At 36.7% G+C, this 21,292-nt stretch overlaps 1 pseudogene across 1 annotated transcript; it reads left to right on the forward strand.

The window, feature by feature from the left end:
- The first annotated feature begins 2,786 nt into the window (after positions 1 to 2,786).
- Positions 2,787 to 4,382, forward strand: LOC311169721 (RNA ligase 1-like; annotated as a pseudogene). The gene has a single exon. The product of its transcript is annotated as an RNA ligase 1-like (transcript).
- Positions 4,383 to 21,292: the final 16,910 nt, after the last annotated feature.

Below are 21,292 nucleotides of genomic sequence, written 5' to 3' on the forward strand. Positions count from 1 at the left end.
TGGGCTATGAAATGACTCCTGTTTCTGATTCCTGTCCACCATCTCCTGTTTTTCTTCACTTTACTTTTCTTGAAATGAGCAACTAGGGTATGAGATCCACATGATTTTTTACTTTTGGAATTTTGAAGTTGTTTTCTATAGCATGATTAATTTTTCCCAAATAGTTCATGTATGTTGGAGAAGAATGGGTATTATTTGCTGAGTATTCAATTCTATGTATAGGTATTTAGATTGTTATTCACTTATACCACTTCTGAGTTTTTTCTACATGATTTGTTGATTTTGAAGAGTATGAAGTGTTAAGTCTCCTATTTTGATGATAGATTTGTCTGCTTCTTCTTTGGTATCTGTCTTTGCTTTATATATTTTTAGATTTTGAGTTAGGTATATAATAATTCATGATACATATCTTCCAGGTATTTATCAAAACATCCCTCTTTTTTTAAATGTGTTTTATTTTCTTTTTGGGCAAGCATTCTGTTTTCTGATATTAATACTGTTACATCTGTCTTCTTTATTACTTGCCTTATATGTATTATTCTTTTGAGAATTTTTTTAAGTAGACGAGTACACAGAAAGAGTAGACATATTCACATAACTAAGAACTAATAACTATTGGTATTTTTCTTCCTCTTTCTCTTTTGTTAAGAAATATAGCATCACAATTAAAGCTAAAGCTTTCTTAACCAACATCTTTGTCTCCGCTCGACTTCCTGAAGCACCCACTATCATGAGTTTGATGGTTGCTCTTTACTTGTATTACTTGTGTTTTTACATACATTATATACAAGTCATTCTTTAACAGCATGCAATGTGATTCTTGTGGCTTTAAATTTACATAAATGTTGTCATACTTAAGGTAGATTTCTGTCCATTTTCTTGTAAACTCATATTGTGCTTTTAAAAGAAATCCTCCTTGTTGATATATGCAGAACCTATTCTTTTCTTTAAGTGCCATATAGGATGTTCTGATATAATAACACACACATTTTATTTATATATTTATTTATTGGTGGACATGAAGTACTTTCCATTTTCCACTATAATAATGCTCTAAGCACATCCTTATATTAGATGAAAACTGTTAGATCTCTCTCCACACTGGCTGCACCATTCCCATTCCTGAAGACTCTTGGGAGGGCTTCTCTTAGTCTATACCAGGAAGTAGGATCTCTGAATTGTGGAATATGTGTATTTCCAATTTTATGGATTCTGCCAGTAGGTCTGTAATGGGACTATGCTCTTGGTACCCTACCTTCCAGCAACATATGAATGAAAACCCCTTTTTCTCTTTCCTCTTAAGAACTTGATATCATCAATACAGAAGCTCACTGACTCATAATGAACCCATCATGAGTTGAAAATATCATTAGCCAGTATATTTTTTACACCTAGACTGCCAAACAGCATATCATAGCCTAGCCTACCTTAAGGTTGCTCAGAACACTTACATTAGCTTATAGTTGAGCCATTCTCATGAGTTTCATCTCAAGAGTAATTGCCTGCCTTCTCTTCTCATGCGGGTGTTCTGCAGACTTGATGGGATGTGAAAACATGATATACAATATCCAAAAAACACTGGCAACAAATCATACTGTAGAATATCAGTTGTTTACCCTCAATATTGTGAAGCTACCTGGGAGCTGTGACTTCATGCCACTGTCCAGCATCAAGAGAGTATGGGACCATCGAAAGTTGAGAAATTGTATGCTGAATCATCTTAAGTTAGGGACTATCTGCTTATCTTACAGATGAAAAAGAAAATACTGTTGTTTTGATTTGTATTTTCATGGATTTCAGCATAATTGGCCTTGAAACCTTCCTTCCTTAAGGCAGGATATATGGGGGAAATAACATTTTTTTTCCCCAGTAGATACTGTTCTATTTTTTCAATCTAATTTGAGACTCCTTAACTTTTAAGAGATTTTGATTTATTAAATTATTTTAATTTCTGAAATAGTTAAACTCCATTCCTGATAGCTTATTTTGTTTTCATTTACAGTATTTTCATATTGTCTTTTTTTGTGCTTCTCTATCTTAATCTTTGTTGTATTAGTAAAGTTTACTTATTTCATTTTTATTCTGTGGTTATCTAAATTTTTACTATCATTATTTAAAATATTATACCACTGATGTCTAGAATTAGAAATATCTTTATTTTGGGTTAATCTGTCCATTGACTGGCAACCTACCTGCAGGCCATTATTTAGAGAAGTTTGAGATGACAAGCTTTCTGATTTCTCGAAAGCCTGAAATTGTCTTTAGTTTGCTTTCACATCAGATTGATTATTTGGCCAGGTATAGAACTTTAGATTAAAATTATTAACTGATGTAAGATGATATCTCATGGTGGTTTTGATTTGCACCACTATGGAGAGCTGTGTGGAGATTTCTTGATCTACTAAGCATAAAGCTTCCAAATGATCCAGCAATTCCACTCCTAGGTATTTACCAAAAGGACACAGAAACATCAATTCCAAAGAGCACCTGCACCCCTATATTTATAGCAGCTCTGTTTACAATAGCTAAGCTTTGGAAACAACCCAAATGCCCAAAAATAGATGACTGGATCAAGAAGATGTGGTACATATACACCATGGAATATTACTCAGCATTCAAAAAAGATAAGCACATGCAATTTGCAGCAACATGGATGGCGCTGGAAGGGATCATGCTCAGCGAAATAAGCCAGAAAGAAAAAAGAAAAATCCCAGATGGTCTCACTCATAGCAGGAATCTAGAAAACTTAAATAAGGGACCAGGAAAATGAATAACTATAAGAAAGTGAAAATCAAAATCAACAAAAAACTATGAACCAGAGACACTCTAAGGGGGGTGGGGGGTGGGGAGGGGAGGGATTGGGGTCAAAATAAGGGGGTTGCAATTGTATGGGGAATATAAAAATAAAATTTATTTAAGGAAAAAATAAAAAATAAAATTAACTGCTTCCAGATTTATTTCCAAATGCTGTGTACCACCATGCATTACCAATTAATGGAAGTTGAGTATCCTAACATTCTGACTACATTGACATTATCCAGTTTTCTAATTTTAGTCGATCTGATAAGAATATAAGAATTTCTGTGCGTTGGCGACCGCGAGGTCTGCGCCGGTGCTGACTGCGAGTGGCCCGAGCGGCATGCGAGCTGCTGTAGCCGCTTTCCTGCCCGGACTGGGGGCATTCTACTCCCACTGCCGCCTGCGTCCATCATGAAGCGTCTGGGGGCCGTGCAGCGGAAAGTGCAGTGTGCGTTTGTGACAGAGGTGAAGGAGGAGCCCTCCGCCAAATGGGAGCATCAGGTCAGCCATACGTTTGGACTCGGCTGGATAGGAAACCTAACAAACTAGCTGAGAAAAGATTTAAAAATTTTCTCCATTCAAAACAGAAATCAAACGAATTTTTTTGGAATGTTGAAGAGGACTTCAAACCTGTTTCAGACTGTTGGATATCAGCGAAGGAAATAGAACATTTAAATGGAAATCCAGTGCCTGATGAAAATGGACACATTCCAGGTTGGGTGCCAGTAGAGAAAAGCAACAAACAGTATTGTTGGCATTCCTCTGTAGTTAATTATGAATGTGAAATTGCCTTGGTACCGAAGCTTCAGCCTGATGATCCTGGTCTTTTGGAAATTAGTGCAGTGCCACTATCAGATCTCCTAGAACAAACACTGGAGCTAATAGGAACAAATATTAATGGAAATCCATATTGGTTAGGAACCAAGAAGTGTCCATTACATCTTCTTATACCACATGGAGCATTTCAAATAAGAAATCTACCTACCTTGAGACACAGTGATCTATTGTCCTGGTTTGAAGGCTGCAAAGAGGATAAAATTGAAGGAATAGTATGGCACTGCAATGATGGCTGCTTAATTAAGGTCCATCGCCATCATCTTGGTTTATGCTGGCCAATTCCAGACCCTTATATGAATTCAAAGCCAGTTATTATTAAACATGAACCTGAACAAACATGACTATGCCTTTGATACGAAAAAAAAAAAAAAGTAAGAATTTCGCTTGTTATTTTAACTTGCATTTCTGTAATCCTTAGAGGTGTTAGCAGTTTCAGTTTTATCTTTTTGGTTGCCTATTTATATCATTTCCCATTTTTTTCTGTTAAATTTCCTGGTTTTTGTTTTTGTTTATTTTTATTACAGATTTTAGAAATTATACCACTGTCAATTTAATACATTGCAAATAATGTATTTTCAGTCTTCTGCCCAGTTTTGTTTGTGATGTCTGCTGGTGAAGAAGAAAATCCTATTTTTTTTATTTAATCAAGTTAACTTTTATTTACTTCTTATTTATGATGATTTGGGTATTTTATTTAAGAACTATTTTCCTATCTTTAGAGAACAGAAGTTTAATATCTACTATAAGCTTTGTAGTTTGACTGTTTACCCTAAATTTTTAATCCATCTGAATTAATTCCATAAATTCCAGTTCGAAATTTTCTGTAAAGTGAACTACTTTTCCCAAGCCACCTTCCAAAAAGGCCATCTTTTCCTCATTAATCTGTGATGCCATCTTTATCTTATTGAATTCTCATATACACAAAGGAAGGTCTCTAAGCTCTGTTGTCTGTATTATGATCCTTTTGTATGTCATTGGACCAGCAATAGATTTTTTTTGTTGCTACGGCTTTATAGTATGTCTTTTTTTTTTTTTAACCAAAATGTTTTTTTTTTATTTTGAGATAATTTCAAACTCACAGAAAAGTTTCAAGAATAGTACAGAGAGATCTCTTTTTCCCCCCTGAACCATTCAAAAGTAAATAACTGATTTGATACCCATCACACCTGAATACTGTTAGTTTATATTATCAGCAAACACACTTCTATAACCACAACACAACCATCAAAATCAGGACATTAATATAGTGAGTTGTCAATTAGTTAGTTAATAGTTAGTTGGGCAATTTCTAAGCCATTTAACTATTTATGGTCCTTTGCTATTCCCTATTATGTTTCCAAATACATTTATTAAGCTCTTTTTAAGAAGTCACTTGGAATTTTAACTGTGATTCCAGGGCATCTTACATTATTTGTAGCATTGACATCTTTATATACTAGGTGTTTCCATCCAAGAGTGTGTGTGTGTCTATTTATTTGACTCTTTTATGTCCTTCAGCAGCATTATGTTAATTCTTAGATGATAGTTTTTGTTGCAATCCTGACTGACACCTTACATTTTTGTTATATTTGTTAGTTTAGAGGATGCTGTTGAGCTTTATAAGTTGATATTTTATCAAATATTTTGCTAAACTTGTAATTTTAATATGTATTTATTGATTCTGTTGGTTCTTCTTCCCTGGGGTGCTGAGAAGGATAGATCTTTGAAATATTTAGCAATTGTGTATGTGTTTAAAATTTATATGAATCTCACGATGCAGACATCATTTTGTCCTTTTGTTTTCTTGTCACTCAACACAATGTTCCAAATGATACCTATGTTATTATACATATCTCACCATATGATTCCTTTTGTTATCTGCACAGCACACCATTACATTTTATTTATCCATTTTCTTAGTGATTAAATCCTAGGTTGACTCCACTCCTTACTATGAAAAACAATGCTGATGAACATCCCTATAGATGTTTCTTTATGGGGATGTGCATCAATTTTTCCAGAACAGTATCAAGAATGGAGTTGACAGGTAATAGAGAATATGCATACTGAATTTCACTAATTGTTTCCAGATTGTTCTCCAGCATTGCTGTACCACTTTACATACCCACAGTTATTGAAACAGGATTTCTTCCCCTGTATATATCATAACCTCCTTTGCTATTATTTAATTTTATAGCCCTTTACTACTCTGTGGTTGCAAAGGTGCATCTTGTTTGAATGATCTTTTTTTCCTAATTACTAATGAGGTTGAATATCTCTTCATAATATTGTTAATCATTCAGGTTTCCCCTACTTGAACAGCCCTCCTTCATTTGCAAATAATTTTGAAATTAATCCTTGCAAATATCTCTTTCCAACCTGTCACTTGTCTACTGTCCAAGGTTTTGTTGCATATTGGTTGTCAGGATAATTCTAGATACTTTGTTCTTTCTGCAGTTACTGTAAGTGGCATCTTTTTCCTAATATAGCTTGCTTGGTTGTTGCTGTTGTTAGAGTAGTATTGATGCTTGGAAATTGATTTTGTATCTGGCAACCCTGCTATATCTCTTATTATTTCTATTGTTTATCCAGTTTTGTTGCATTTTCTATGTAGATAATCAAATTATCCACAGACAATGAAAGTTTTGTTTCTTCTCTTCCTATCGTTTACCTTTATTTCTTTTTCTTGTTTTCTCAGTTAGTTGGGAGTGCCAGTAGTAGGTTGGACCAAGTTAAAGCAGTGATTGTGAGTATCTTTAATTGGTTACTGCTGCTAGAGAGGATGTATGCAGAGTTTTCCCATGGGTTATGATGCCTACTCTATGTTTTAATATATAGGCTTTATCAAAATTAGAGATTTTCAGCCTCCTTTGTTTTCTGATAACTTTAATTTTAAATAGTTAGACTTTTATTATGAACAATTAGGAGTGTTTTTTTTTTGTACCAAGTAACCATCATGTAATTTTTTTCTTTAGTCCATTAATGTGTGACTATACTAAGTTTTAAAATTTCATTTCAATATGATGTATTTTTAATACACATTTTTTGATCCAGGTAACTATTACTAAGTGTCTTTTTTTGTTGTTTATAAGATCTTTATGATTCCAGTCTTATGGAATTATGATTATAACTTATGATTATAGTCTCATACAATGAGTTGAACAGCTTTTCTTCTTTCAGTTTTATAGAATAAATCTGTATATATAGATTTTAACAGTTTCTTAATTGTGTTGGCCTGTCCTTAAAGCCATCTAAGTCTCAGACTTTCCTTTTTTTTTTTTTTTTGTGGACCCTTGCCAGTGGCCAGGGATCAAACTGGCGCTGCAGAGGCTGTGGGCAGCCTCGCAACCCAGCGCTCAACAGCTGTGCCACCAGGGGAGGCCCTCTCAGACTTTTCTTGACAGGTGAAGAGGACAATAGACAAGGGTAGTCTTCCATAATATAATTTCTATTTCTTTAATGATTAATTGATTTCTAGTTTGTCTTCTGTGATTCTTTCCAAAATTTTATTTATTATTGTTGTATAGGTTTTTCATAATTAAAAAATTATTTATCTGTTATGACTTTATTCTTTGTCTAGCCTGCATTTTGCTTATATATTTCTTTTTCCCCAATCTTAGTCTTGATGGGTTTGCCATTTTTATTAATGTTTAAAAAAAACCAGCTTTCTGCACTTATTTTTTTCTGATATTATCTTCATTTTTCTTATTTTTCTATTGGAGGTACATATTTTTTGCTATTCTTCAAGTGTCTTAATTTGAAGGTCTACTTCACTTGTGGTCTGATAAAGATATTTAAAGTTAAAAAATTTTCTCCAAGTACCATTTTTCTCCAAGTACCATTTTATAGGATTTCCATGTAGTGTACTTCAAATAGAAGTATTTCATATTTTTTAACCATAAATTTTAACCTTTAATTGTGATGATTTTTTTTGTTTGATATATCAGTTCTAGAAAGATGTGTCAAAATTGACAACAAAAACTATTGACTTAAAATTATTGATCCTACAGTTTATTGGTTATGTTATATATCTTGAGGTTGTATATTTAGCTACTTGTAGAAATGTAATCTTTATGTCTTAAAGGTGTAGTAGTACTTTTATAGGGCATAGTATTCTGTTTTCTCTCTTTATGAATTTTTTACCCTAAAATTGATTTAATCTCATATGAAAATTGCCACTGTTTTCCTTTTGATTCATATTTTTCTTCAATTTTTTATTTTCAAACATTCTTCTGTTTGAAATATCTTCTAGGCAATATATTATTTGATTTTTTAAAAAGATTCATTCTGAGAGTGTGTCTTTTGATTGGTGAATTTAATCTGAGTATCAACTTACTGTAGTTAATGTTGCATTGGGATTTATTTCAATTTTTAATTTCCTGGTTTTTATTTCCATCCTTTTGTATTACTTTTATGCTTTCTTTCCCTAAATTCCATTGAATGGATTGAATTCTACCGTTCTAAATACTGTACATCCTATATTTACTCTTATGTGGTTGCTTCTAATTTATGAAGGAATATTTATTACCATCTGCTTCTGAATACAATTTCCTTAGTCATCTCATCCTCTCTCTGATTTTCTCCTTCTACCTCATATCATATAGAAATTTAGTTCTGGAGTTTCATGATTATCCTATTTATTTTATTAGATTTTTCTTAGTGAGACTACAATTAATTTGATTAATTTACATACCCATCCTTCTCTCACATACCTAGGATTATCAGAGAAAATACAGTTTACTCCCAGTTTAATGTCACTATTACATGGACATATTTATATTAAAAATGCATTATTTATCTAAATGTGTTATTATTGCTGCTATAGTTTTCCTACTCTGATAACCCTGTCTATATTTCATTACTCTCCAGCATCTATTTCTCTATTTCTGAGTATATCTTTCAGGATTTTTTTCAGTAGAATTTGTATGTGATAAAGTGCACAAGGTATTGTATGACTGAGAGTGTCTTTCTTACAGCCTTACACTTAATTTATAGTTTTGCTGGATGCAGTATTCTGAGTTCAGGTCTTTTTTTAAAAAATATTTTATTTTATATAATTCTTACAACTTTTTTCATCTTTGCACAATGTATGCATTTTCGTTTTGGTTATATTCCCCATACAATTGCACCTCCCCCCTTATTTTGACTCTAGTCCTTCCTTTCCCTCACCTCCCACCCCCTCTGCAGTGTGTCTCTGGTTTATAGTTGCTTGTTGATTTTGATTTTTACTTTGTATTGATTAGGTCTTTTTCCTGGTCTCTTATTTAGGTTTTCTAAATTCCTGCTATGAGTGAGACCATCCAGTATTTTTCTTTTTCTTTCTGACTTATTTCGCTGAGCATGATCCCTTCTAGCTCCATCCATGTTGCTGCAAATTGCGTGTGTTTATCTTTTTTGAATGCTGAGTAATATTCATGGTGTATATGTACCACATCTTCTTGATCCAGCCATCTATTTTTTGGCATTTGGGTTGCTTCCATAGCTTAGCTATTGTAAACAGTGCTGCTATAAACATAGGGGTGCAGGTGCCCTTTGGAATTACTGTTTCTGTGTCATCTGGGTAAATACCTAGGAGTGGAATTGCTGGATCATGTGGAAGCTCTATGTTTAGTAGTTCAAGAAATCTCCACACAGCTCTCCATAGTGGTTGGACCAGTTTGCACTCCCACCAACAGTGCAGGAGAGTTCCTTTTTCTCCACAATCTCGCCAGCATTTGTTGTTGCTAGTTTTTTTAATATGTGCCATTCTCACTGGTGTGAGATGGAATCTCATTGTAGTTTTGATTTGCATTTCCCTGATTACAAGTGATGTTGAACATTTTTTCATATGCCTGTTGGCCATTTGCATTTCTTCTTCAGAGAAGTTTCTTTTTAGCTCTTCTGCCAATTTTTTTGACTGGGTTATTTTCTTTGTTGTTGTTGAGTCTCATCAGCTCTTTGCAGATTTTTGTGATCAGTCCTTTATCATTAGTGTTGTGTGCAAAAATGTTCTCCCAGTCGGTGGGGTGTCTCTTTGTTTTTGTTATTGTCTCTTTTACTGTGCAGAAGCTCTTTAATTTGATGTAGTCCCCGTTGTTTATCTTTGCCTTCACTATCACTGCTTTGGGTGATGTGTCTGTAAAGATGTCTTTGAGGTGCATGCCATGTAGTGTTTTGCCTATATTTTCTTCTATGTATTTTATGGTTACAGGTCTTGTGTCTAGTTCTTTAATACATTTTGAGTTGGTTTTTGTGCGTGGTATGAGATAGTGGTCAAGCTTCATTCTTTTGCATGTAGCAACCCAGTTTTCCCAGCACCATTTATTGAACAAACTTTCTTTGCACCAATGCATAGTCTTTGCTCCTTTGTCAAAGATTAGTTGACCATAAATCTGTGGGTTTATTTCTGGATTTTCTATTCCATTCCATTGGTCTGTGTGTCTGTTCCTGGTACAATACCACGCAGTTTTGATGATTATGGCTTTGTAGTATAGTTTGAAGTCTGGGAGTGTGATGCCTCCATTCCTTTCTTTATTTTCAGGAGAGCTTTGGCTATTCGGGGTTTTTGGTGATTCTATATGAATTTCATCAATCATTGTTCTATTTCTTTGAAATTTTTGTTGGAATAGCATTGAATCTGTATATTGCTTTCGGTAGGATGACCATTTTGATGATGTTAATTCTTCCAGTCCATGAGCAGGGGATGTCTTTCCATTTCCTTGTGTCTTCTTCTATATCTTTTTTTTTGTTTGTTTGTTTGATGTGAAAACCCTTTTATTTTTTATTATTTAAATTTTATTTTTATATTCCCCTTACAATTACATCCCCTTTATTTATTTTTTTTCTTTCAATGCTTTTTTATTAATTTTTAACATCAAGATGGGTTGTTTTTTTTTTTTTTTTTTTATAAATTTTATTGTTATATTCCCCATACAATTGCAGCCCCCCATTCTGACCCCAATCCCTCCCCTCCCGCCCCCGCCCCCCTAAAAGTGTCTCTGGTTCATAGTTTTTTGTTGATTTTGATTTTCACTTTCTTATAGTTATTCATTTTCCTGGTCCCTTATTTAAGTTTTCTAGATTCCTGCTATGAGTGAGACCATCCGGTATTTTTCTTTTTCTTTCTGGCTTATTTCGCTGAGCATGATCCCTTCCAGCGCCATCCATGTTGCAGCAAATTGCATGTGTTTATCTTTTTTGAATGCTGAGTAATATTCCATGGTATATATGTACCACATCTTCTTGATCCAGTCATCTATTTTTGGGCATTTGGGTTGTTTCCAAAGCTTAGCTATTGTAACAGTGCTGCTATAAACATAGGGGTGCAGGTGTTCTTTGGAATTGATGTTTCTGTGTCCTTTGGGTAAATACCTAGGAGTGGAATTACTGGGTCATATGGAAGCTCTATGTTTAGTAGGTCCAGAAATCTCCACACAGCTTTCCACAGTGGTTGGACCAGTTTGCACTCCCACCAACAGTGCAGAAGAGTTCCTTTTTCTCCACACCCTCGCCAACATTTGTTGTTGCTAGTTTTTTTAATATGTGCCATTCTCACTGGTGTAAGATGGTATCTCATGGTAGTTTTGATTTGCATTTCCCTGATGACAAGTGATGTTGAACATTTTTTCATATGCCTGTTGGCCATTTGCATTTCCTCTTCAGAGAAGTTTCTTTTAAGCTCTTCTGCCCATTTTTTGACTGGATTATTTTCTTTGTTGTTGTTGAGTCTCATCAGCTCTTTGCAGATTTTTGTGATCAGTCCTTTATCATTAGTGTTGGGTGCAAAAATGTTCTCCCAGTTGGTGGGGTTTCTCTTTGTTTTTGTTATTGTCTCTTTTGCTGTGCAAAAGCTCTTTAATTTGATATAGTCCCAGCTGTTTATCTTTGCCTTCACTATCACTGCTTTGGGTGATGTGTCTGTAAAGATGTCTTTGATGTGCAAATCACGTAGTGTTTCGCCTATATTTCCTTCTATATATTTTATGGTTTCAGGACTTATGTCTAGTTCTTTAATCCATTTTGAGTTGATTTTTGTGTATGGTGTGAGGTGGTGGTCAAGCTTCATTCTTTTGCATGTAGCGACCCAGTTTTCCCAGCACCATTTATTGAACAAACTTTCTTTGCTCCAATGCATAGTCTTTGCTCCTTTGTCAAAGATTAGTTGACCATAAATCTGTGGGTTTATTTCTGGATTTTCTATTCGATTCCATTGGTCTGTATGTCTGTTCTTGTTCCAATACCATGCAGTTTTGATGATTATGGCTTTGTAGTATAGTTTGAAGTCTGGGAGTCTGATGCCTCCATTCCCTTCTTTTTTTTTCAGGAGAGCTTTGGCTATTCGGGGTTTTTTGTGATTCCATATGAATTTCATCAATAATTGTTCTATTTCTTTGAAGAATGACATTGAAATTTTGATTGGAATAGCATTGAATCTGTATATTGCTTTTGGAAGGATGGCCATTTTAATAATGTTTATTCTTCCAATCCATGAGCAGGGGATGTCTCTCCATTTCTTTGTGTCTTCTTCTATTTCTTTTAACAGTGTTTTATAGTTTTCTTTGTATAGGTCCTTTACCTCTTTTGTTAGATTTATTCCCAAATATTTGATTTTTTTTGTTTCAATAACAAAAGGGATGGTCTTTTTGATTTCTTCTTCTTCAGATTTATTGTTTGTGTATAGGAAGGCTACTGACTTTTGCGTGTTGATTTTGTATCCTGCTACTTTACTGAACTGATTGATGAGTTGAATTAGCTTTTCTGTGGAGTTTTTGGGGTTCTCTATGTATAATATCATATCGTCTGCAAATAGTGATAGTTTGACTTCTTCTTTTCCTATTTGGATTCCTTGGATGTCTTTCTCTTGTCTTATTGCCCTGGCTAGGACTTCCAGTATTATATTGAAAAGCAATGGTGAGAGTGGACATCCTTGTCTTGTTCCAGATCTTAATGGAATTGCTTTCAGCTTTTCACCATTGAGAATGATACTGGCTGTTGGCTTGTCATAGATGGCCTTTATGATGTTGAGGTATGTTCCTTGTATCCCAAGAATTTCAAGGGCTTTTATCATGAATGGGTGTTGCACTTTGTCGAAAGCTTTCTCAGCATCTATTGATATTATCATATGGTTTTTATATTTCTTTTTGTTGATGTGTTGGATAACGTTGATTGATTTTCGGATGTTAAACCATCCTTGTGCCCCTGGAATGAATCCAACTTGGTCGTGGTGAATTATCTTATGGATACATTGTTGGATTCTGATAGCTAAAATTTTATTGAGGATTTTTGCATCAGTGTTCATTAGGGAGATTGGCCTGTAGTTTTCCTTTTTTGTGTTGTCCTTGTTCGGTTTTGGTATTAGTGTAATGTTGGCTTCATAGAACGTGTTTGGTATTGTCCCTTCCTTCTCAATTTTTTGGAAGAGTTTGTGAAGGATAGGCACTAATTCGTCTCTGAATGTTTGGTAGAATTCATTTGTAAATCCATCAGGTCCTGGGCTTTTGTTTTTGGGGAGGTTTTTGATTACCATTTCAATTTCGCTAATTGTAATTGGTCTGTTTAGGTGTTCTATTTCTTCTTTATCTAGCTTTGGGTGATTGTAGAGTTGTAGGAATTTGTCCATCTCCTCTAGATTGTTAAACTTGTTTCCATATAACTGTTCATAGTAGTTACTGATTATTCTTTTGATTTCTGCTGTGTCCGTTGTGATTTCTCCTCTTTCATTGATGATCCTGTTTATTTGTGCTTTCTCCCTTTTTTCCTTTGTGAGCCTGGCTAGGGGTTTGTCTATTTTATTGATTTTTTCAAAGAACCAGCTCTTGGTTTCATAGGATTGTTTTTTTAGTTTCAATTTCATTTATTTCTGCTTTGGTTTTTATTATTTCTTTTCTTCTACTGGTTTTGGGGTTTTTTTGTTGTTCTTTTTCTAGATCTTTGAGCTTCGAGATTAGGTTGTTTCTTTGCGTTCTTTCTTGTTTCTTGATGTGAGCTTCTATTGCTATATATTTTCCTCTTATTACTGCTTTTGCTGCATCCCATACATTTAGGATATTGGTGTCCTCGTGGTCGTTCAATTCAAAAAATTTTTTAATTTCTTCTTTGATCTCCTCATTAGTCCAATGGTCTTCCAGTAGTGTGGTTTTTAATCTCCATGAGGTAGGAAAGTTCCTTGCCTTCTTTTTATGGTTTATTTCTAGTTTGATGCCTTCATGGTCAGAAAAGATGGTTGATATGATTTCAATCTTGGTGTATCTGTTGATGTTTGTCTTGTGCCCCAGTATGTGATCGATCCTGGAGAATGATCCGTGTGCGCTTGAGAAAAATGTGTACTCCGTTTTTTTGGGGTTTAGTGTTCTATAGATGTCTGTTAAGCCCAATTGCTCTAGGTCTTTATTTAGAGCTTTGGTTTCTTTACTTATTTTTTGTCTTGTTGATCTATCCATTGTTGATAGTGGTGTGTTGAAGTCTCCCACTACGTATGTGTTTTCTCTGATGTCTGTTTTCAGAGAGGACAACAGTTGTCTGATATATTTTGTTGCTCCTTCGTTTGGTGCGTATATGTTAATGAGTGTTATTTCTTCTTGAAGTATTGTCCCCTTGATCATAATGTAGTGACCATTGGGTTCTCTTTTTATCTTTTTGAGTTTGAAATCTGTTTTATCTGATATAAGTATAGCTGTTCCTGCTTTCTTTTTTGGTCCATTTGCTTGTAGGATTGTTTTCCATCCTTTAACTTTGAGCCTATTTTTATCTTTTGTAGCTAAATGTGTTTCCTGGAGACAGCAAAAGGTTGGGTTTTGTTTCTTAATCCAGGCTGCAACTCTGTGTCTTTTTATTGAAGAGTTTAGTCCATTTACATTTAGAGTTAATATTGATATGTTAACATCTGTATTTGCCATTGTGTTTGTCTTTCCTTTGATTTTATTTATTTATTCTTTTAATAACTTTTTTTTTTTTTTGGCCTTCTTTCATTGTTATTCGTCGCTCTGAGGTTCTGGCTTTAGGACTCCTTGTAGTATTTTTTGGAGTGGGGGTTTAGTTGCAATGAAATTCCGGAGTTTCTGTTTGTCTGGGAAGGTCCATATTCTTTCTTCAAAGAGGAAGGAGAGCTTTGCGGGATAGAGTATTCTTGGTTGGCATCTGTTTTCTTGGAGTCTGTTGACTATGTCCCTCCACTCTCTCCTTGCCCGTAGTGTTTCTTCGGAGAAGTCTGATGTCAGCCTGATTGGTTTTCCTTTGAATGTTATCTGTTTCTTCCCTCTTGCCAGCTTCATTATTTTTTCCTTGTCCTGGATTCTTGGGAGCTTTACTATTATGTGTCTTGCTGTATTTTTCCTTTCGTCGTGGAAGTTTGGTGTTCTTCTTGCTTCTTGTATATCAATTTTCAGCTCCTTCTTCACATTTGGGAAGTTCTCTTCAATTATCTCTTTGAATATTTTCTCTGTTCCTACATCTCTCTCCTCTCCTTCTGGTATTCCTATAACTCTTATATTTCCTTTCCTCATGGAGTCAGATAGTTCCCGAAGTCTTTCTTTGTTCTTTTTCCTTCGTACTTCTCTTTCCTTTTCTGTTTTGGTTCTTTTTATTTCTGTGTCTTCAAGAGCACTTATTCGTTCTTCCATTTCATCAATTCTGCTTTCATTGCTTTTCCCAGAATTCTTTAGTTCTTCCATTAATTCTTTGATCTCCTGCATTTCTTTTACTTCCCTCTTTAGGGACTCAATTTCTTTCTTCTGACCATTGTTTTCCCTCTCTAGGGACTCAATTGCATTCTTCTGATCGTTGATTATTTTTCCCTTATCATTGTTTTCCTTTATGACTTCTGTCAGTTTTTTAATCACGGCAATTTTAAATTCTCTTTCTGGAAGGCTCAGAAATTCTTCCAAGTTATTGTCGTTGCAATCTGGGGGCTGGCTTTCTTTTTGTGGTGTGCTTTTTCTCTGGAGAGTTGCTAGGTTGCGTGTGGTTCTTCTCCTCCCTACTGTCTGTTTTCTAATTTGCCGTATGCGTTGGGACACTGTGTTGTTGGGACTTGCCGGCATCTTGGGTGGGCTTCTCTGTTCCCCTCTGGTTCTTCCAGGAGTCATCTGTCAGTTTCAAGCAGCCTTTACTGGAGAAAGGTCCCTGTTCTAAAATGCCGATGTGGGGACACACTCCCCCGTGCGCCTGGTCTGCCCCGGCGGTGGGTTCCTGCTCCCCTCTGGGCTTGGACTGCAGGCCAGAGGGGGTCTGGCATGGGCGAACTTCCCCCGCTCACCTCTGGCTCCTGAGGAAGCCTTCTGCAGGTAGTCTTTACTGAAGAAATGTCCCTGTTCTAAAATGGTGATGTGGGACACACTCCCTGCGCTTCTGGTCTCAGGCACACTCTTCTGCGTGCCTGGTCTGCCCCGGCTGTGGGTGCTCGCTCTCCCTGTGGGCTCAGACTACTTGTTCAGAAGGGGCCCGGTGTGGGCTAACTCCCCAGCTGGCCACTAGCTCCTTCAGTAGCCTGTGCTGGGGTCAAGTCGCTAGGTGGCACCAGAGATCTCTCCTAGAGCCCTTGGGGAGCTGATTTTCCACCCCGTGGGACAGGGAGCAGAGCGGGGATGGTAGGGTACACCTCAACGGCTTTGGGGTGCTGTGTCTGCCTTGTGCCCCACCGTCGTGGGGAACCCACGCCCCTAATTTCGTGCCCCGGGTCTCAGTTCCAAAGCCCTCAGTTCCAGGACGCGGGCTGTAGCCCAGATCAGTGGCGCGGGAATGGCGCCTTTTGAATCCCGCTCCCCTGCCTGGGCGCCTTGTTCCTGCTCACTCAGGGAGGGCCTCCGCCTGGGTCTCAGTTCCAAAGCCCTCAGTTCCAGGACGCGGGCTGTAGCCCAGATCAGTGGCGCGGGAATGGCGCCTTTTGAATCCCGCTCCCCTGCCTGGGCACCTTGTTCCTGCTCACTCAGGGAGGGCCTCCGCCGTCTCCCCGCAAGCCTAGGTCGCAGGCGCAGGGGCCTGGGCAGCTGCAATCCGAGCGCCGCTTTCGCGCAAGCTTACCGGGCGGCCGGGGCTGTGTGCTGGTGCTGGTCTCCTCCTGGGGGGCGGGGCTCTCTTTAATGGCGCCTGGAGCTCACCTCCGCGGCGGATCCTGCAGGGTTCGCCTCAGCTCCCGTTCACGGGGTGTGGTGGCTGAAATAGTTCCTTTCCACTCACAGTCCCGCTTGCTGCATCCGTTTTTCTTGTTGGGCGTTTTGGTTTGTTGTTTCCCTCGTCTCTGCCGGTCGGAGAGTGCCGCCTCTGTGGGCGGGGGAGGGGAGCAGGGTTCTGCGCTTCCCTCCCTTCTAGTCCTCTTTTATGGCAACTTTCTTCTTCGGGCAGTTTGCTGGAGTCGTCCGTTTATCTTCCGTGTCCCAGTTCTCACTGGGACCTGCCGCTTTTCCTCCCTATTAACTTTTTTTAATGGGAGATCTTACTCGCAGTGTCTCCTCGCCGCCATGTTGCTCCGCCCCCCAAGCTACATCCCCTTTATTTTTACCCCAAGTCCTTTCCCCGCCCTTCACCCCCCATAGAGTGTCTCTGGTTCATAGTTATTTGTTGATTTTGATTTTTTCTTTCTTATATTTATTCTTTTTCCTGGCCCCTTATTTAAGTTTTCTAGATTTCTGCTATGAGTGAGGCCATCTGGTATTTTTGTTTTTCTTTCTGCCTTATTTTGCTGAGCATGATCCCTTCCAGCTCCATCCATGTTGCTGCAAATTGCATGTGTTCATCTTTTTTGAATGCTGAGTAATATTCCATGGTGTATATGTACCACATCTTCCTAATCCAGTCATCTATTTTTGGGTATTTGGGTTGTTTCCAAAGCTTAGCTATTGTAAATAGTGCAGCTATAAACAAAGGGGTGCAGGTGCTCTTTGGGATTGATGTTTTTGTGTCCTTTGGGTAAATACCTAGGAGTGGAATTGCTGGATCATATGGAAACTCCGTGTTTAGTAGGTCAAGAAATCTCCACACAGCTCTCCATAGTGGTTGGACCAGTTTGCACTCCCACCAACAGTGCAGGAGAGTTCCTTTTTCTCCACAACCTCGCCAGCATTTGTTGTTGCTAGTTTTTTTAATATGTGCCATTCTCACTGGTGTAAGATGGTATCTGTTCTTCTATATCTTTTAACAGTGTTTTATAGTTTTCTTTGTATAGGTCCTTTACCTCTTTTGTTAGATTTATTCCCAAGTATTTGATTTTTTTTTGTTTTGATAATAAAAGGGATTTTTTTTATTTCTTCTTTTTCAGATTTATTGTTTGTGTATAGGAAGGTTACTGATTTTTGTGTGTTGATTTTGTATCCTGCCACTTTACTAAACTGATTGAGTAGTTGAATTAGTTTTTCTGTGGAGTTTTTGGGGTTCTCTATGTATATTATCATTTCATCTGCAAATAGTGATAGTTTAACTTCTTCTTTTCCTATTTGGATTCCTTGTATGTTTTTCTCTTGTCTTATTGCTCTGGCTAGGACTGCCAGTATTATATTGAATATCAGTGGTGAGAGTGGACATCCTTGTCTTGTTCCAGATCTTAATGGAAATGCTTTCAGCTTTTTGCCATTGAGAATGATACGGCTATTGGCTTGTCATATATGGCCTTTATGATGTTGAAGTATGTTCTTTGTATCCCAAGAATTTCAAGGGCTTTTATCATGAATGGGTGTTGTACTTTGCCGAAAGCTTTCTCAGCGTCTATTGATATTATCATATGGTTTTTATATTTCTTTTTGTTGATGTGTTGGATGACATTGATTGATTTTGGATGTTGAACCATCCTTGTTTCCTGGAATAAATCCTACTTGGTCGTGGTGAATAATCTTATGGATACATTGTTGGAGTCTGATAGCTAAGTTTTATTGAGGATCTTTGCATCAGTGTTCGTTAGGGAAATTGGCCTGTAGTTTTCCTTTTTTGTGATGTCCTTGTTCGGTTTGTATTAGTATAATGTTGGCTTCATAGAACGTGTTTGGTATTGTCCCTTCCTTCTCAATTTTTTGGAAGAGTTTGTGAAGGATAGGCACTAATTCGTCTCTGAATGTTTGGTAGAATTCATTTGTAAATCCATCAGGTCCTGGGCTTTTGTTTTTGGGGAGGTTTTTGATTACCATTTCAATTTCACTGCATGTAATTGGTCTGTTTTGGTCTTCTATTTCTTCTTTATCTAGCTTTGGGTAATTGTAGAATTGTAGGAATTTGTCCATCTCTTCTAGATTATTGAACTTGTTTCCATATAATTGTTCATAGTAGTCTCTGATTATTCTTTTGATTTCTGCTGTGTCTGTTGTGATTTCTCCTCTTTCATTTATGATCCTGTTTATTTGTGCTTTCTCCCGTTTTTCCTTTGTGAGCCTGGCTAGGGGTTTGTCTATTTTATTTATTTTTTTGAAGAACCAGCTTTTGGTTTCATTAATCTTTTGGATTTTTTTTTTTTTAGTTTTGATTTCATTATTTCTGCTTTGGTTTTTATTATTTCTTTTCTTCTACTGGTTTTTGGGTTTTTTTGTTGTTCTTTTTCTAGTTCTTTGAGCTTTGAGATTAGGTTGTTTCTTTTAGTTCTTTCTTGTTTCTTGATGTGAGCCTCTATTGCTATATATTTTCCTCTTATTACTGCTTTTGCTGTATCCCATACATTTAAGAAATTGGTGTCCTCCTTGTCATTCAACTCAAAGTATTTTTTAATTTCTTCTTTGATTTCCTCATTAGTCCAGTGGTCTTCCAGTAGTGTGGTTTTCAATCTCCATGAGGTAGGAGAGTTCCTTGCCTTCTTTTCATGGTTTATTTCTAGTTTGATTCTTTCATGGTCAGAGAAGATGGTTGGTATAATTTCGATCTTGGTGTATTTGTTGATGTTTGTCTTGTGTCCCAGTATGTGATCGATCTTGGAGAATGATCCGTGTGTGCTTAAGAAAAATGTGTCCGCAGATTTTTTGGGTTTAGTGTTCTGTAGATGTCTGTTAAGCCCAAGCACTCCAGATCCTTATTTAGAGCTTTAGTGTCTTTACTTATTTTTTGTCTTGTTGATCTATCCATTGTTGATAGTGGTGTGTTGAAGTCTCTTACTACATATATGTTTTCTCTGATGTCTGTTTTCAAAGATGATGATGGTTGTCTGATATATTTTGGTGCTTCTTCATTTGGTGAGTATATGTTAATGAGTCTTATTTCTTCTTCAATTATTTTCCCTTGATCAAAATGTAGTGACTCTTGGGTCTCTTTTTACCTTTTTGAGTTTGAAATCTGTTTTATCTGATATTAAGTATAGCTGTTCCTGCCTTCTCTTTTGGTCCGTTTGCTTGTAGAATTGTTTTCCATTCTTTAACTTTGAGTCTATTTTTATCTTTTGTAGTTAAATGTGTTCCCTGGAGATAGCAAAAGGTTGGGCTTTTTTTTTTTAATCCAGCCTGCGACTCTGTGTCTTTTTATTGAAGAGTTTAGTCCATTTACATTTAGAGTTAATATTGATATGTTTGCATCTGTATTTGCCAGTTTGTCTTTCCTCTGGTTTTTATTTATTTATTCTTTTAATAACTTTTTTTCCTTTGGCCTTGTTTCATTGTTATTCATCCCTCTGTTGGTTCTGGCTTTAGGACTCCTTGTAGTATTTTTTGGAGTGGGGGTTTAGTCGTAATGAAATTCCAGAGTTTCTGTTTATCTGGGAAGGTCCTTATTCTTTCTTCATAGAGGAAGGAAAGCTTTGCAGGATAGAGTATTCTTGGTTGGCATTTGTTGTCTTGGAGTCTGTTGACTATGTCCCTCCACTCTCTCCTTGCCCGTAGTGTTTCTTTGGGGAAGTCTGACGTCAGCCTGATTGGTTTTCCTTTGAATGTTATCTGTTTCTTCCCTCTTGTCAGCTTCATTATTTTTTCCTTGTCTTGGATTTTTGGGAGCTTTGCTATTATGTGTCTTGCTGTATTTTTCCTTTTGTCATGGAAGTTTGGTGTTCTTCTTGCTTCTTGTATGTCTATTTTCAGCTCCTTCATGTTTGGGAAGTTCTCTGCAATTATTTCCTTGAATATTTTCTCTGTTCCTATGTCTCTCACCTCTCCTTCTGGGATTCCTATAACTCTTAATTTCTTTTCCTCATGGAGGCAGATAGTTCCCGAAGTCTTTCTTTGGTCTTTTTCCTTCGTACTTCTCTTTCCTTTTCTGTTTTGGTTCTTTTTATTTCTGTATCTTCAAGAGTACTTATTTGTTCTTCCATTTCATCTATTCTGTTTTCATTGCTTTTCCCATTGTTCTTTAGCACCTCCATTAATTCTCTGATCTCCTGCATTTCTTTTACTTCCGTCTTTAGGGACTCAATTTCATTCTTCTGGTTGTTGATTATTTTTCCCTTATCATTGTTTTCCTTTATGACTTCTGTCAGTTTTTTAATCATGGCCATTTTAAATTCTCTTTCTGGAAGGCTCAGAAGTTCTTCCAAGTCACTGTTGTTGCCATCTGTTGGGTGGTTTTCTTTTTGTGTTGTGTCTTTCTTCTGAGGAGTTGCTAGGTTGCATGTAGTTTTTCTTCTCCCTGCTGCCTGTCTTCTAATTTGCTGTATTCAGTGGGACACTGTGCCGCTGGTACTGGCTGGCATCTTTTTGCTGTGCTCTTTCTGGGCTTTGGAAACTGGTGGTCCAAACGAGTCAAATACTGTTATGCCAGAAGTCTAGTCAGGCAGTGGTACTTTGAGTATGTTAATCGTCGCTGTCAC

The sequence above is a fragment of the Talpa europaea genome, assembly GCF_964194135.1.
Source record: "Talpa europaea genome assembly, chromosome: 4".
In the NCBI taxonomy this organism is placed as follows: domain Eukaryota; kingdom Metazoa; phylum Chordata; class Mammalia; order Eulipotyphla; family Talpidae; genus Talpa; species Talpa europaea.